The sequence below is a fragment of the Chamaea fasciata genome, unplaced genomic scaffold (assembly GCF_029207755.1).
Source record: "Chamaea fasciata isolate MVZ Bird 193981 ecotype frontalis unplaced genomic scaffold, bChaFas1.0.hap1 SCAF_2, whole genome shotgun sequence".
Taxonomy (NCBI): domain Eukaryota; kingdom Metazoa; phylum Chordata; class Aves; order Passeriformes; family Sylviidae; genus Chamaea; species Chamaea fasciata.
In genome coordinates, this window is record NW_027094087.1 from 29,777,849 (window position 1) to 29,795,812 (window position 17,964).

Below are 17,964 nucleotides of genomic sequence, written 5' to 3' on the forward strand. Positions count from 1 at the left end.
AGTGGTGACCTTTGAAAGGTGGGTTTGAAGAAGGAGGGTTCAGAGGTTTGGCAGCACGTCTCTGCTGACCTTTGCTGAGATGCTGCTTGCTGTTGAGCTGTCACCACTGTGCATGTTCCCGCTCTTGATGTATATCAGCTGCCCTGGGAGATGCTCGTGCTTAGATCTCTCCTCCACCACTTGTGTCAGAGTGGAGTTGTGCTCTTGCACAGTAAGAACATGCACAAGCCAAGTACCAGAGCTCAGCTGACAAGCTGTAACTTCTTAGCTACTCACTTGAATATATATAACTGCATAAGGGCTTTAGTGTTTGATCCCCTGTGCTAGTGATAGTAGTCATGCATTTATTTAACTTCGTGTGCACAAATGTCTGATGTCAATTAGACCACTCTGAAAAATGAAGTGTAGAACATAAGTAAACATTTGCAGGAAAAAGTTTAGATCCTGTTTATATCTTTCATATCTCTGATGGAAAATAAACTATTGTCTTGTAAATCAGTCTCTATGAAAAACTCATCATATCTTTTTGCTATTGTGCAATAATATTGCTGCTGCTGTGGCAAGAGGACACAGTCTGAGGGCTTGAGCCAGTCAGTCCTAAGTAGAATTCATTCTACAACATTTAAAACTGGGTCAAAAATGTCCAGACTAAGGAAAGAGTGTACAAAGTTCAGACATTGGGAAAAACTTTTGTGACATTCAAATTAGAACTTACTGGTTCTGGAATTTTACCACTGCGCTTCGTTTTGAACTTGTTAGAAAAATATATGCCAAGTTGCCAGCATGTATTGTAAAGCTAATATGTCATCAGATGTAGGAAGGAGGTGGAAAAAGGGTTATATTTCTTCTTGAACTATGCTGAAGTGCTCTTTCTAGAAGTGGCAGGGATTTGTAACCCAAGGGATACCATGCAACTGGAACTGTGATCACCCATTTTTTGATGAGACTGATCTATTTCATCCCTGCTCTTTTTCAAGAGGCCCATTCAACATAATGTTGTGAAGGAGAGAGAAAGGAATAGTTTGCTGTATTAATCACTGGTTTGGCATTTTGGTGAATGGGTCAAAGATTTAAATCCTTTTCCATACACACAGGAAGAAACCTTTGCCTTCTCCAAAGACTAATTCTAGGAATTGCTTAGACATTTATGTGCTGCACTCGTTTATCCATTCAATTTCATTGTAACAATATGGTAGAAGGTGATCTTCAATTGATTTTTAAATTCCTTCTACCTTAAAATTCAAACAAAATTGCTTTCATCCCACTAGTTTATCAACTACTGTCTGTCAAAGCCAGATCATAACTATTCTCACTGTTAGGAATTTTCATTTTGACAGAGGGCATAGATGGAATTTCTTCCCTGGTGCAGCTTCAGGAAGTCCACTGATTTATAGTCACATAAGGTTCTGGAGAATGTTTAATCTTCAGTTCTACATTATCATCCTGTCCTCAAATTTTCCACCTACTCAGTGCTAATCGTCTTCTTGCTTAAACATCTGGTCTCTAGACAGCCAGATATTGCTCTGAAATATAAACTGTGAGGTTGCTCTTCAACCTCTCACATTATCACTCAATAACAGATACCAGAGAGACTTTACTTTGAATAAATATTGTATGCATTGCAATGCCTTTGGAAATCTTTGTCCTTTGCTAGAAAGTAGGAGATACCCAGCTGCAATATCAAAACTGTAAATATTTGAGACTAAATTGCACAAGATGTGCTTTCTATTTGAACTGTAATGGTGGGATTTGCCAGATTAAATATAAACATATTTGATGGTGATGTTTGTGTCTGAGCTCACTTTTTTGTTGTTGGAGAGAAAGAGGCACTTTTAGAGACTGATAGCAGAGGACTCTGATGCAGTAATTGACCTTTATTCCATACAATATTACAGAGACACAGGCTGGGAAGATTTGGAAGAGGTTACCTGAGCCCCCATTCAGTCTCCTCGGGTGAATCACATACTCCTGGATCCTCCATTGAAAAAGTTTGAGCTTTTACTAATGAAAGGAAAAGACCAGGTGAGATAGCTAATCTCTCAATAACTGATGATTCTTTGTATCTGACACTTCATTTTAGCTTCTGCAAAGTTATGTACCAGCTTTAAGTTGTTCTACTATTGGCCATGGAGAGCAAAAAGAATCTCTGAAGAGCATCCTTTCTGCCCCAAAATATGTAAAATCATTTCTTAGTGATGTGACTCCACTGGAGGTACCTCTGTCTCTGTGGGTTATAGACCAACACTTCAAATTATCTGCCCAGCTTTAAGTATGATGGAGTGAGATGGATTAATCTGTCCATTATCTGGCCAGAACTCAGAGCCCACATCTGAAAAAAGATTTTCACAAGAGGACCCTGAAGGTGATCAGATTCCAGACTAAATTAGTTTAAAATATATATATATAAAAAAAACTTAAAAAAAAAAAAAGAAAAAAGAAAGTATCCTCTACCGAAACAAAGGCTTAAAATGTGTTTTCTGAACAATGTGAACCCATTGTAGCTTAGGTGGAAGAGGTTATCTATATGTAAGGAAAAATACCTGCCAGTGGAAAACTAAGATCAGATCTCCTTAAATGGTTGGTTTGATTCAAGAGTGACATAAAAATTCTTGCAAAGTAGAGAGCAAATGGGAAGAGATAAATGACCAGAAGATCATCAGTCTTCTCTCACACTTGCTATTATTATTTTTCCATCAGATGGATAAAGTGCATCTTAAAAATTCAGCACTCCACTCTGATGCCAACAGGAAGAGCTTTTCTGTCATTTGCAGTGTACACCAGGATATTATCTTGACTCTCAGGATTGTAAATGCTGCTTTAATGGGCACTTGAAGGGACTACTTGGGTAAGCTGAATTCTGTGTTTGAAAGGCCCTTCTGAGTTCTGGTTATGTCACGAACCATGCAAAGTGCATAAGAAAGTAAATATTGTGGAATGGAATAAGAGGACAACCATTGTGTAAATAAAGGAATTGCTTATGTGCCTAACACAGGATTTCAGATGACTGATTGTTCAGCATTACGTTATTATTCAGTTTCTATATATCATTAACTGTGTCCCTTTGTAATCTGGATATTTTTCTAATATAAGATTCCTTTGATGATAGTCCATTTTATTATGCTTGGTGATTTTTCTATTTTTACTGTTATTGCACTCATTAATGATCTGTGAAGATTTTTTCCTTTTGGATGTTTTTCCCAGCACAACACAACACATTGCTGTAATGGACAGTATTATTTTGAGAACCAAACTAATTTTCCTAATAACTGTTTCCTGATAATTTCCCATTTTCTGTTGAAGCCCAGCACAAGTTTGTCATCTCTCTTGGTGTCAGAACGCTGTCTACATGGTCTGGAAATGCTGAGTCTGAACACATTCTTCAACAGAAGTGGTGAAATGATTTATACTGAAACATATAAGATTGACTCTTGGTGCTTCTCCTGTTCTCATCCAGTTGTATTTGAACTTAGGTGAGTCTCAGGTCTTCTTCAAATCTCAAGAAATGCTTTAGAAGTAAATGAGATACTTCAAGTGCAAAATGACATGTCTTGAGACTGGAATACCAAAACTAGAGTGCAATAAATCTGAATTAATTCAGGAAAATATCTGCTAGTAGTCAAAACTGAGCACAGGCATTCCCAAGCATAGAGAATACGAGAAAAGAGAAGAGCTTATAAAGAGCAATGAGTATGGGCTTTCTATTATTTATAAGAAAACAAACCCAAATACAATGTTTTGGACGTCTCCTTTATGAAAGAAGCACAAACCAAGTTTGGAAGCACAGATCCGCTCTCAGTTCAGTCTTTGAAATATGAATCAAAGTTGTCTGCACCACGGAGGCATCAGTCAGCTCTGCTCTGCTGATGTTTCTTGAAGGCATCTGCTTTGTATCTCAATTGGGACTACTGCAAAATTGTTTTCTGCTATAAATTTTGAGTGACTTTTTTACCCTGAAAATGAAAGACATGAGTGGCATCTTACTAGCAAACCAATAATTCCTGGGTCTGGCTAAGGCTGTTCTACTCTAAATGGTGACTGCTTCTGTCTAGAATAGAGCTGGTGGAGCTGTGGTCGATAAAGATTAATCCTATCACACATATCACTGGTTCAATTACCAAACTAGAAACTAAGCAGAAAAGTTATATCAACTTGAAATGAAACTTTTAAGCCATTTTCTGCTGAGGTGGTCAAATAAAACAGTTGGGTTGAACTGTACAATTTGATCTATCTAGATCATGAATCAGCAGAAACCAAGGTGAGGATTATGTGCCATTCATGAAATGGAAGATAAGGAACAGCTCAATATCAATCCCAGGGAAAAGGAATGTCCCTGGAATAGAGAACAATAGTTCAAATGCCTCCAAGTCACTCCTAGTGAAGGGAGCCCCACTCCAAAGTTTTGGATGTGTCCTCAGTGCTCTGTGCCATTCACTGTGCTGAGTTGGATGGAGGACACAGGCAGCATCACAATCTCTTTCCCATCAGTTAACCATGGTTAAGAGGCTCATGGGTTAAGTGCCTCTGGAATGCAAGTACAGCTCCAAAGTTTAAATATTATTTGGGACACAGAAACCTGTTTTTCCTTCATAAACCTCTTTCAGAGAGCTCTTCTTCGGGATCATCCTTCTTTTCCTCCTGGTGTGCACAGCAGTCTGGATTCATGCTTGGATATAAGAGATAGGCATCAAAATGTTGTGTCTGCCTTCCTGTGCCCTTCTTTGGCATGAGATCTGGATCCCTGGACCAGGCTGCCCCATGGCAGCACCTCCATCAGTATCATCTGGAAAGCTGTCACATGAGTCATCATCAATCATCAGTGATATCAGCAGCTTCATGCTCGTTATTCATGCAAATTTTCATGTGAAAGTTTGGCAGGACATACAGCCCAGGTGGAGCCATAATTTCAAGGCAACCCGATGCATTTTTTTAGAAAAAAATAAATAAGCTGTCTTCAGTCTTGTTAGAGCCATGTGTCTATGCAGTGAAGTTTCTCAAGTCCACGAGTTGTGTGATCAAAATTCCATTCTGCTTCCTCTTCTCCCACTTGCGTGAGATAACGCACAATGACCTTCCCCTTGATTTTGGTAAATGGCACATATGTGAGGCCACATAAGTGGCTCTGGAATCATGTTGGCATGTAAGTCAGTAGGACTGAGGACTGAGGCTGTTATTTTTCTTCATCTCCATGGTAACCTGTCACAAACTGATATTTTACCCAACAAAGAGCATATGCAATTCCGTGGTAAAGGATATCATGTTTAAAAACCTCCTATACAGTAACCATGGTTGTTCCACCATAAACTATGCTTCACAGTTGGAGTTCAGGCTGATAAGCTTTTGAAATCTTTTGAAACTGCGATTTTCTATCTCAGGTGAAATGGGGTATAAATGTTTCCCCTGGTTCCCACAACAGCTTGTCAACACACTGGAGGAAAGGGATGTCACCCAAAGGGACCTGGTCAGTCTGAGAAGGTGGACTTTCGTGGGCCTTGTGAAGTTCAACAAGGCCAAGAGCAAGGTCCCTGACTTGGGCGGGGGCAATTCCACAGCACAAACAGAGGCCAGATGGAGAATGGATTGAGAGCAGCCCTGAGCAGAAGGATTTAGTGGCACTGATGAATAAGAAGCATGACATGAGCCAGCAACATGCGTTCACAGCCCAGAAAGCCATGCACATCCTGGTCTGCATCCAAAGCAGTGTGGCCAGCAAGGCAAGGGAGGGGATTCTGCCCCTCTACTCTGCCCTCATGAGACCCCACCTGGAGAGCTGCATCCAGCTCTGGGGTTCACAACACAAGGATGTGGACATGCTGAAGCAAGTCCAGAGGAGGACGGGAAGATGTTCAGAGGGCTGGAGCACCTCTGCTAGAAAGATAGGCTCAGAAAGCTGGAATTTTTCAGCCTCGAGATGGGGAGGCTCTGGGGAGACCTTAGAGCTGCTTCCAGTGTCTAAAGGCTGCAATAGTGCTGGAGACGGACTTTTGACAAAGGTGTGGAGTGACAGGACATGGGGCAATGCCTTCATATTTAAAGAGGGAAGGTTTGGATTAGAAATTCAGAAGAAATTCTTTCCTGCAAGGGTGGTAGGCACTGGCACGTGTCTCTCAGAGAAGCAGTGTCTGGTACATCCCTGGAAGTGTTTAAGAACAGGCTGGATGAGGCTTTGAACAACCTCATCTAGTGGAAGGTGTTGAAACTAGATAGTCTTTAAGGTGTCTTTCAACCCAAAACATTCTATGGTATATTTTTGTGCCTTATCAACATGAGTGCTGTCAGAGATCTTTGGCAAGTACAGTATATGTACAAGCACTGCTCTTTCCCCATCTGCATCGATAGTGTTCTATTGTCTGGTTTAAATTTGGAGTTCCCTTTGTGCTGCTTTAGCTTCCTCAATATGTTCTCAAATTTCCTGTCTGACTTGGCATTTGTGCCCTGGCTAGACCCTTGCCACCCTCTGCCAACTAAAACCCCACAGGGCCCTTTTTCGGTTATGCCATCAGTTAACCTTATCATGAAAAGCAACTTTTCCAACAAGCAGAACCTTTCAAACTGGGGATTGAATAGTTACATGCTAGTTACATGTATTGGTTAGTCTTTAGGGTATTTACTTCTCTGATGTTAATTATAGATTGCTGTTTATTTCTACTGGCCTGACTAAAGCTGCCAGTTTTCAGAAATTGAAGGTCTGAAAACAGTACAAGCAATACAAACAATACAGGGAAATGAGAAATTGACTGTGACTCACAGCTTCTACATTTAGTTTCCACCTACACTGCTACACTCAATTAACTCCTCCAAGGCTCATCTTCAATACTCTACAAGAGCCCAGTAGTAACATAGTAGTGTGATGGTTTGGGCAACCTTAAAAGAAAGGGGTTTAGATATTCAGATACTGATAATTAATTTAAATACTGTAAATAAATGAAAAATGTCGATTAGTTGTTGATTTCTACTCTTCCCTAGTGATGACAGCTACTTGCTCTCCTCCAGACCTCTGCCCTCCCAGCAATAAAATTAATGTGAACTGTGATTCAAGCCAGAATTTATGGGAAAAATTAAGAACAGAGATCCTTCTATCTATCCTTCTATCTCTAGTGAGAGTCACCCGAACAGGGAGTGAGGACACAGGAGAAGAAAAGCTATGCCTGAAGGAAGGATGCTTAGTTTACCTTGCAATTACTACCAATAAATAGGTAGAGAAAAAAATGATGACAACAGGAAAAAGAATTAACAAATTAACAAAATGTCCTGTGCCCTATGTCCACATGCATGCCAGTCTGCACTGCCTGGAACTTTTCAAGTAGAGGCTGAAGACCAAAAACTACACCAGGGAAAGAGAGTCTCCTACTTTACATGATCTTTGCCTGCACTCCAGCCAATTTCTCATGCCCATATGGGCATTTTCCAGGTCATTCCAACAGGGACCATCCTCCCACTGTGAGAAGAATGTAATATTTGACTTGTTAAATTGATTATCACTTCTGCAGCTGATAATCAGGGAACTACTTCTTTGTTAATCATCCCAGTCAGGAGCAGGCAGCCAAAGATTCTGCTCAAATTACATTGCTGAATCAGCCAAAAAAACCCTCCTCTGGGCTGCTCTATAGCCCCTTTTCATCCCTCCCAGCCTATCTTCCCTCTCAGTACACAGAGAGCAAAGGGCTGTGGTCTGTCCCCAGGGACTGCTTAAGCTTGCCCCATCTATCTCTGCTTTGCTGAGTGTAACCACAATATTGCAGAGAAAGCAAAATCCTGTTGAGGCCTGGGTCTCTCTTCCTCCGTGGGAAGGAATGGACTGCACCTAACACATTCCTTAGGCTGCAAAACTAGCTCCATCCTTACTTTCTTCTTCAGCCCCAGGCACCAAATATAGTTTTCTCTGGAGCATTGCTATCCTGCCAGTACCACACCTTTCTCCAAAACCCCAAAGGGAAATGGGGCTGCTTGTGTTGGCTGATCACGGGTGACGCATAGCAAGTCCTTATTCCTCACACCCCAGCTGCCCATCAGTCCAGCTGTCCTGAGTTTGCCATGTTAGCAGCAAACTTTGGACCATTTTGTAAACCACTTATTATGAGGCATGCTAGCACACTGTTCTGCCCGTTCTGGGGCAGCTTCCTTACGCCGGATAACAGCACCACCGGACATCAGAGCAATCTGCCTGGCTACTGAGTCCTTGCTTCCAGCCAGAGGGGACCAAAGGGTTGCATAGCTAAATCCTAATTTAATAAAGTGGACTGCTGTAGGACAGCTTCATCACGTCCTGGCTCTTCAGCCTTTGGCTTCGCTTTGGGCTTCTCAATGTAGAGACGTGGTAGGGCATGAACTGACCCTGTCTGGGGCTGTGCCCATGAAAGCTCCTTGGTGGAACCTGTGAGCTCAGGCACACGAAGCCATCCAGATCCCAAAAAGAGCTGGTGTGAGGCCGACCAGCTCAGCACCAGGGTAGAGCAAATATACAGCTGTCTGTGCCCATCCATGTAGGGTGCCCCTGGGGAGGCCAAAGGGAGCTGCTGGCTGGAGGGGTTGTCCTGTGCCTTTTCCCCAGAAGCATTTTCCCTGGCTGAGGATTTGTCTGGAGCAACCCTCCTCAAGGGGCTGTTTCCTTAATGGAGGAATGTACTCATAGCCTGATCCAAAGTTGAGTTATAAAGACATGATTTATGACATTTATGATGATTTACTGCATGAAAGGAAAACAATGGCACCAAGGAGGCGGGGTCTGGGGAGACCATGATCTAATCCCTACTATTGTACCCAAAAGTCAGTGTTACATAGGTATTGCTAAACAACAGAAAGGTGCTTTCTGTCACAGCAGCCTAGGGTTCAGCTGTCTTCTGGCAGCCACATGTGTACTTTCCCAACCTAAGGTAGGGATGAAAGCAACCATCTGGACACCAGAACAGTATGGGGAAGCCTCATTCCACTGAGCTTTGGACAAGTAGCTGATTGTAGGTCTGATTGCTAAACTGGGAGCCTCAAGTTTAGCTTCTACTCCAGATCTAGAGAGATGAGGAATGGCTGTTACAAGGAAACTCAGTAAAGATGCATTGAGATTAGTGCAGTGCCCCTGCCATGTGCACAATTTCATCCTTGGCCAATGCAAAATGCATTTTGCTGCAAATATAATGTGTGAGCTACTGATGCACACTGCAGGGTGAGAACAATGTGCAAGCTAATAATTACTGTACCTGGATGCTCCAAATGGAGTCACGTTGTGCAGTTTCTTTGTGTCCTTAGAAACACTTATTCAGGCCCTCCCCATCTGTGAGAGGCACCAGGTTGTGCTCCTCTGCAACCATTTTTGGTTGAGTTTGACAGGAAGCTTTTCAGACATGTTTTGATACACAGGACAGTTCGGATTCCTGCAATCAATGGGACTGTAAGATGGACAGGTTCTTACTTGAAGCATGACAAAAAAAATATTCCTTTTTCTCTACCTAGGTTCAAAGAGTGCACTGATTTATATGTGAATTTTATGTTGCTTCTGATGAAAAATCTTCCTTAAAAGGAACTTCACAGGTTTATAAGTTATCATTGCTGCTTTGATGTCCTTTACATTTGCTACAAATAACACACTCCATGACATGTTGGATGAAAAAATGCTTTCAGCTATTCCTGGTGATCCAAACCCCTACATTGTAGGAATCAACAGGTTCAGAAGAACATACTACAAAAGGGAAAAAAAAAATACCATGAAGATTTGACCTTCTACCTTTTCAACAGGACTGTGGTGGTGTTTTTATGCCTACACTATGAACAGTCAAGACTAGACACCATTTTCCCTTGGTCAGAAGTTTTTGAGAACAGCTGCATTTTTGACACAGTGCCAGCCCACAATTCATGTTTGCCTGCACCCTTTACAGCACAAACTTTATTGGTCCTATAATATTTTGATACAATGAAAAGACTGTTACAATTAGAGTAGTTTTGTTTCTAGTCAATAATAGTATTTCTAAAAACTTAAATGTTCTAGAAGTAATAAACAAGGAAGAGAGGCCTCACTTCTTAATGAAATATGGGTGCATGAATTCCCCTGACCTAATTTCCGGTGCACTCAAATATGATACAGTTCAAAAGTTCAGCTTGGGTTTAAATTTTGTTGAGTTTATGTTCTGTTTGAGACAGATGGCCTGAAACAGATGGGAGAAGTCCAGTGAAGAACAGAGGGAGAGGAGGTCAGTGGTCAGGATGGAATATACAGAACAGCTGGGGAAGAAAAAGCAAGAAATGCATTAAAAGAATGAATGTTTTATGCAAGGCCTTACTTTTGCTGAGGTTTTCACCTTGGTGTCAGCAGTTTTCACCTCATTTGTCCTCTGAGCACAGTTCAAAAAGTTGGTGGATACATAGAACCTGACCTGATGTCATCAGCTATCCTGTACATGTTGTTGGTAAAACAAAAAGTGAGCACCAATGGCAGCAGTGCCTTCACAGGTGGGACTGAAGCTATCCTACCAAAGGTTTTCCCCCTGGTAAGGAACCTGCATATGTTGGTTTAATTGTTCTGGGACAATTTTCATTCACAAAACAAGAAGGATTTAGGTACTCAGGCTGGTATGAAAGCCATCCAAGATAATTAGAATTGTCTTAAAAGTCCTGAATAATTTATGTTTCAATATCTCTAAGTCTAACCTGATGGGAAAGCATCCACTCCTTTCCCCATGCAAAAAAGCCTCTTCCAGGAGGCAGGCTATGCTGCATTCCCCAGGCTCAGGATTCATCCCAACATACATTTACATCTGTGCCACCAGTAAGACTGCAAAAATCCACCCAGCATTTGACTTACATTTTTTGTGTGTTTCTTCCTGCCTCCCCTCTGATTCAGATTTCCCTTTTCTGTTTATATGCTTTAATTCTTTCCCTTCCTCTCTGAACCAGCTCTCACAACCTTTTTGCAAAGGTCCTGTTTTTCACACTTTTCCCAGTTGCTCCTAGATCCTCTCTGAACTCTCTCACACTGTCTGGCTGGAAAACTTTGCCAGGTTTTGTAACCTTACTCTTGAGACCATGTTCCTTGAGGAGCAAACCTGGGAGCTCTGCAAAGCAAGACAGCACAAGGCAGATAGGAGCAGCTGCCACAGAATTGTGTCCTAATAAATTATCCCTAGTCAGGATGTTAATGATACTGGAGATAGTCTTAGCCTCTCCCATCTGTCAAGTAAAACATGAAAATGTTTTAAACTACTTCACAAGCAAGGAGAGGTGTAGAGAGCTGTGAGTTCTTGGCTGGTGAACAGATTGTAACTTGACCTCGTTCATTTACAGTTGAGACATCTTCAAAAACTGCACTGGTTTAACCAGAAAAATAATTTTCATTACTTTCCAATGCAGATAGCATATTGTGGATATATTTCTAACTTGTGGGATGTCTGAAACAGCGCGGTGGAAAACAAGAGATGTTTGGATGTTTGTTTAGAAAACTTAACCATGTGCTAGGCATGTCTTTTAGGCTTTATTAATGGAATAAAGCTTTTTATTATTATTGGAAGAGGAAAGATAAGAAGATCTGCTCATTTTATTTAATCCAAACAAGGCAAGATCTTTCTTTGAGATAAGACTTTATTCCCATAACAACTCTTGCACAAGACCAAAATTGCAACAAGTAAGTTGTGAAAGAAGAAATGGTAAGAAAAAAACACCCTTTGGTCGATGAGATGCTGAAAACATTGCTCCACAGACAGCAGTAAGTGATTTATTTAAATGTACATCAGTTGGGTAGTCTGCTAGGAAACATCTGAAAATGCTTTGTGTGGGTGAATCCAGAGGCCCACTGAAAAATAGCTGGAAGTACATGGTCCAAACCAAATGAAGTGGCACATTCTCTAGTGCACAAACATGTGATGTCATTGCACTTTTGTTGGATCTACTGGAATGCCTCCTTAAGAGCAGTCTAAGGAAGCAGGGGGCGGAAAAATAAACAAAGGGGACAACATGACATTGGATGTTCACAGGCAGAGAGCTGTGCAAAATCTTCTTGGATGAAAGTTCATCCTGATTTCTAGTACTGGTAACTTTTTAAGAGAGTAAGCTGACATAGGACTCCAGAGATCAGGTTTAGCATGTCAACCTGTCAAGGTAAAACACTTGGAGCCTCTGTCTGTTGAACTAATTCTGACTTCCTATCCAATAGCAAGCTCAACTGGATACACACAAACTGGTGTTCAGTTGCCTTTCAGATAATCTGGGGTTTGCTGATGTCATATTCCTTCACAGTGGCACCTTCAATTTATCCTTCCTCAGTGACTTAAGTGCCTCAAAATCTGGGCTATAGAGGCAGACAGAACTGACCACTGGTGGTTCACATCCATAGACCTTCCACATGAGACACGGTGACTGAAACTTGTGGTGACTTTTCTTTCCCTTCTCTCATCTCTCTCTTGTGTTCAGAGCACCATGCAGAGTATGGCACACCGTGGGTCAGTGTTCCCTACAGGAAGGAAACTGCTTTAAGGAATACATCAGGAAATATGGGAGGATGGTACTTCCCAACAGTCTTGGTCAGGGTCTTCCCCTCTGCTTCTGTGGTCCCAGTGGCCAATTTGTTGTGGTCAGTTCTCCAGAGATTATTTAAATGCCCCGTAAGGAGCAAAACATTCTATAAATGGAGCCAAAAAAGAGGATAAATTGATAGGATCCAGATAGCATTCCCTAAGGACTGCCAAGGAAGGCACCACTTAGGGAATAGAAAATACCTCTCAGGGTAGGGAAAAGAACTGGTTTGGTCATCCAGGCATGGAGTTATCATGGCAGGTCTATTTCCAGCTGCACTTTGTGCAGAGGTTTTTCCAGCAGTGATGTTTTGTCAATGTTTACCCATTTAGGAGATGTGGTACAGGGATTCTCAACATGACAGCCCTGTTGGGGCTTGCACAGATATAAATGGTTTTGTGCTCTTTGTGGCATTTCTGAATGTGCCAATGAACAGACTGTGAAATTCATCGGTAATTTCAACATTAAACACAGTCCTCTGCAGACTCTAGGCACCAGATGGAAGAATCAGCAACTGCAGAAGGGCAGTAAAGATTTATATTTTGGACTTAAAATGTCTAGAGAGTCAATTAAAGCACCTGGAACCTCATCTAACTGGGCATCATTCCCTCCAAACAGCTTGATTAAGGAGTGTTTGGTCCAGTTCAGCAGTACAATAACTTGCCTGATGTCTATGGCAAAACACAAGGGGCAGATTAGGGGAAACATATGGTCTTGAATCACATATGTAAGGCAAGAAACATATGCTAAAGTCTGTTACAAGGAGCTTTTTCCAAGAGCAAACAACAATTAATGAAGCTGAAGGTTTGAAATTCCTCAATCCACTACTCTTGCCAGGATTTTTTGTAACATTTTAAAGTGAAAGGCAGTGGAGTTATAAAACTTGTAAGTATTATAAAAAGCACAAATTACAATATAAGTATTCATGATGGAAGAAAGTTTTACAATAAAAAACATTGTTAAACTAAAATCTAACCTGATAGATTTCTTCTGGAATTTCATAAGTTTGCTATCATTATTTTATTTTATGCCCTTCTTGTGCCCTAGCACTAATTGGAGTGTAAATATATGAAAAAAATGATGTAGTTTCAACAGCCTAATATATTTTTTTACTTTGTTTTGTTTTATTTTGCTTTATTTATTGTTGGCTTGTTTTAGTGATAGCTGAGAGGGATGTTATTTAGGATTAACTGATAGAAATATTTCCTTATCTACTCTTGAACTAAGATAGTAAAAGCAAACAATGTTGCAATGATTATTTTATTATATAAGAATGTGCTTGCTGCAGTAGGAATATCTGAATTCAAAATGAAGGTTTGGCCTTACAAAGGACACATTTCCCAACCTCACATTTTTCAGAACTTACATGGAAAATTTTGAAAAAATTATTTTTAATTTTTAGCTAAAAAATACCCAAACCAAACCAAATTAAAAAAAAAAAAAAAAAAAAAAAAAAAAAAAAGGAAAGATTATGTGAACATAGGGTCCAATAATCTGAACAGCTCTGCCCGCATGAGACATCATCAACTGCTTTTGCCATCTCTCTTAACACTTCTGCTGTCAATCCCTTTCACTGCATTAGTACATGGAGCAGGCTCTGTTGCTCCAAAACTTCTCTGCTGTCTGTTCCTCATCTAAGTGCATGACCCATATCTGTTTTGCAAAGGTTTGGAGAATAATTCAAATCGGAAGGGGCCTCTGGAAAACCCAGTCCAGCTGGCTGATAAAAGCAGGGCCAACTTCACTGTCAGAATTTGTTGTTCAGGGCTTTACCCTGAGGAGTTTTGAAAGCCTACAAGGATTTTCCAGAGTTCAGACTCTCTCATTAATAAGGATTTTTCCTCATGTTTTATGGGATCTTCTGCTGTTGCAACTTGCAGTGGTTGAATCTTGTCCTACAACTGCATCCTCCTGGGAGGAGATGGTGCTGTCTCCTTTGTAATTGCCCATCCAGTCTTCTTCTCTGGAAATATTCTAGGTGAACCTTCTCTAGCAGGGAGGTTGGAGTAGACCATCTGCAGAGGTTGCTTTCAGCCCGAACCATTCTGTGATTCTTTGATTTGTACTCCGAAGTCCTGGTTCAGTTATTCTTACTCCCCTTCTGGTCACCTCATGCCACAGCACCTACTCTGTTTTCTGTGCCAGACTTCCCTCTCTTTCTTGGGTTTCCTTCCTGAAAATAGAGTTCTCCCCTTCTCTGCTCTTCTCACTGGCACCCCTGGACTCCCTTCTCCCTTCCACTTTCTGGGAAAGTCAGGAACAGCACAGAGGAATCTCCTCTGTAGTCACTCCCCAGAATGTTTCTTCACATAGTATACTGCTTATGAACTGGAAAATCATAGAATTACAGAATGTTTTGGGCTGGAATAGATTTTAAAGATCATTAGTTCCAATCTCCCTGACAGAGGCAGGGATGCCACCCACTAGGCTCCGACTGCTCAAAGTCCTGTCCCATCTGGCTTTCATGGATGGGGCATCTACAGCCTCTTGACAACATGTGCCAGTACCTCACCCCGTCACAGTAAAGAAATTCTTCGTCATGTCTAATGCAAATCTCCCCTCTTTTAGTTTAAAACTGTTCCCCCATGTCCTGTTAAAAAACCCATTTTAAAAGATGCTTTCTCTTTTTTTTTTTTTGTTTCTAAGTACTGAAAGGCTACAATAAAGTGTCCCATATGTCTCCCAAACGTGTCTTTGAAGCAATGACTGTTAGACATGGACAGGAGGAGGAAATCTGTGGAACTATCTTGGCTCTACAATGCAGCAGAACTGCCATGAACAATAGCTTGGGAGAAAAGCGACTCTCCCAGTGTTACAAGACTGTTCCCTCATTTTTGCCAAAATTTTCATTAGTATCCTGTTGCATCAGACTCCAGATGAAGGAGGAAGAGTGTTGTACAGTCTGACAGACCCTCCTCAGAAAATTCTCCTGTCTCTTTTTCCTCCCATTTCAGCTTCATCCCATTTCCCTGTTTACTGCACACTTATTTGCCACCCTGCATGAACTGATGTCCTCCTCTGTTTTTGTGCGTCACACACTTGTAAGTAGCCAGCATGTGGTCAAATCAAGAGACCTCCTGCTCCTCCTGCTCTGCACAGCTCATCTCTGACTACCTCTTGGCAAATCTTTTCCTATCCCTCCCTATTTGGAGCTCTTCAGTTTCCAGTTACACTCCTTTGTTCCCCTTCATGAAGACATGAATTGTACTAAAACTCTCTTCTCTATTCCATTTGCCTTCCATCTTTCGCTTCTTCTATCTTCCTTCATTTCTGTTCCATTATCTGTCTCCTAGGCTCTCTTCTCACCCTTCCTCTACATGAGATTGAGTGAGGCTTCACTGATCTTCTCTAAACTCTTGTGGAGAGGTGGATAAGTACCTACCACTGCCTGTTCTTCTAAAGTATTTTCTTCACTTCTCAGAGGTAATCACATCACAAAACTCTTTGTTTGCTCCTTTTCCCATCACTCACACTGAGCACTTTGATGGCTATAAACTCTCATTCCTCATTCCTCTTTTTTCTTGGCAAAATCTATTTGGACCCTCACCATTCCAGGACCCATGGGACCAAAATCTGTTCTGGCTGCATAATTGCAGCATTGACAGGAAGCTGAAGACACTACACTTAATTTTTGTTCTTTTCTTATGTCTATTTTTCCTTTTCTCACTCAAATTTACCCACAATAGCTGAGGATGGAGTGAGAGTGGGGGGATAGTTAACTTGGGTTAATATGGTCCTTCTGAGGGCAGACTACAGGGCAGAGGAGGTGTTGACATTGCTGTTTTTCAGCTCTTCAGATGTTCCAAACAACTCTGGCAGAACAAAAACTATCATTAGAAAGCTCTAAGTGAAATAATTGTATATACATCTGGACAACCTCATTTTTTTCCTGGGGATTGTATAAGACATACCACAGAGCCTCGGTTTTGAGAGGAAATGGACCCAGTTTTCTGGAAAATGTGACTTGTTTCAGGGTTGGCAAGACACAGGCTGCAAATTTAGGCATCTGAAATGAATCAGTGATCACTTTTGAAGATCTTGATCAAAATGCTTCACATGGTCAGGCATGAAATAGGAATCCACAAGCAGCAGCACCACAGGCTGTTTGTTATTACAGATGATCCTTCAGCACAGGCTGTTCTAATTTAGGTTAAACAAAGCTAATCCTGAAATGATCTATTTCTTAAACTAGCCTTGTAAGTCTGTGCCTTTGCACATGTGTGCACAAACAGAATAGGTAATTGTTTATGGAAAATAATATGGCTAGGGGATGCCTCGCCTGGTTTTCCTTTCCATGGAGCTTCAGGGGATCCAAGTTGTGCAGGTTTTTTTCTCCCCAGGAAAGTAAGAGGGTACTGAATGACATGGGATTAGATAGAATAGGAAAACAAATGCTTTGGGCTCCCAAAATATTAGGAGGCGCTCACTGTGCTGTATCCTGACCTACTGTGGTTAGTCAAGGGCTGAGTGGAGTCCCTGCAGGGAAGTCTGTAGCTAGAGGCCCTGGTACTCTGTTAGGGTACAGCATATATTGAAGAAAAATAAAAGAGTGCTTTGGAGAGAAGGAAAAAAAAAAAAAAAAGAAAGCGCCAATGCTTCCGGAAACTGAGACTTACTTTCCATGGATGGCTAATGTGAGTCGTGACTTGCTGAGCATTTAGGGCTTCTCTCTTTTTCTAGTTTTTCTAGCATTCCTAATGTTTCCAGTACTTATATCTACCTGATGCCAGGCACGTTTAGATTAGATGTTATGTAGAAATTCTTTACTCAGAAGATGGTGAAACACTGGAACAGGTTATGTCATTCCTGTGAGTATTCAAGACCAGGTTGTAAGTCTGTTGCAAGGACTTTATGAAAAAGTGGTAAATGAGGGTGAAAATTCTTGCTTACAAAATTCCTGTCAAAGCAGCCTGTATCATGTCTACTATCCTGGTGTCAGCTGGGAGAGAGTTAATTTTCTTCTTTATTAAACCACAACACCAACCTATTAAGAAAATGGAGCTGACTGGTGGGAAGATGAGTCAGGTGTGGGCATTATCTATATTTGATAGAGGATCATTGTTTGGCATTTGGGCTTCTTGAAGACACAGTAACAGGACAGACGAACTGTGGCTGTCAGCTACATACCCCCTATTTTAATGCACAATATCATTCAGGGCTCGCATTTCTCCCTGTTTTTCCTCTCTGCTGTTTTATTCTTGGTTTGTTTGTTTTTTTGTTTTTTTTTTTTTTTCCTTCTTGCTCCTCAGCCCATCCAGAACAATAGAATTGGCTGGAGCAGAGTCATGTCACTGCTTATCCAGTTAACAGAAAAATCCAAACAAGCCATTCAGCATTTTACTCCTGAGGCTTATCCTTGAGAAAACTGCTTTTGATCCTGGGGAAGTCAACGGAAATCTAATTAGTCCCAGATGTGTAGTAATAACAAGCACTTCGTTTTGGGAGAGCCAAACAAAAGCAGTGTGAAAAATA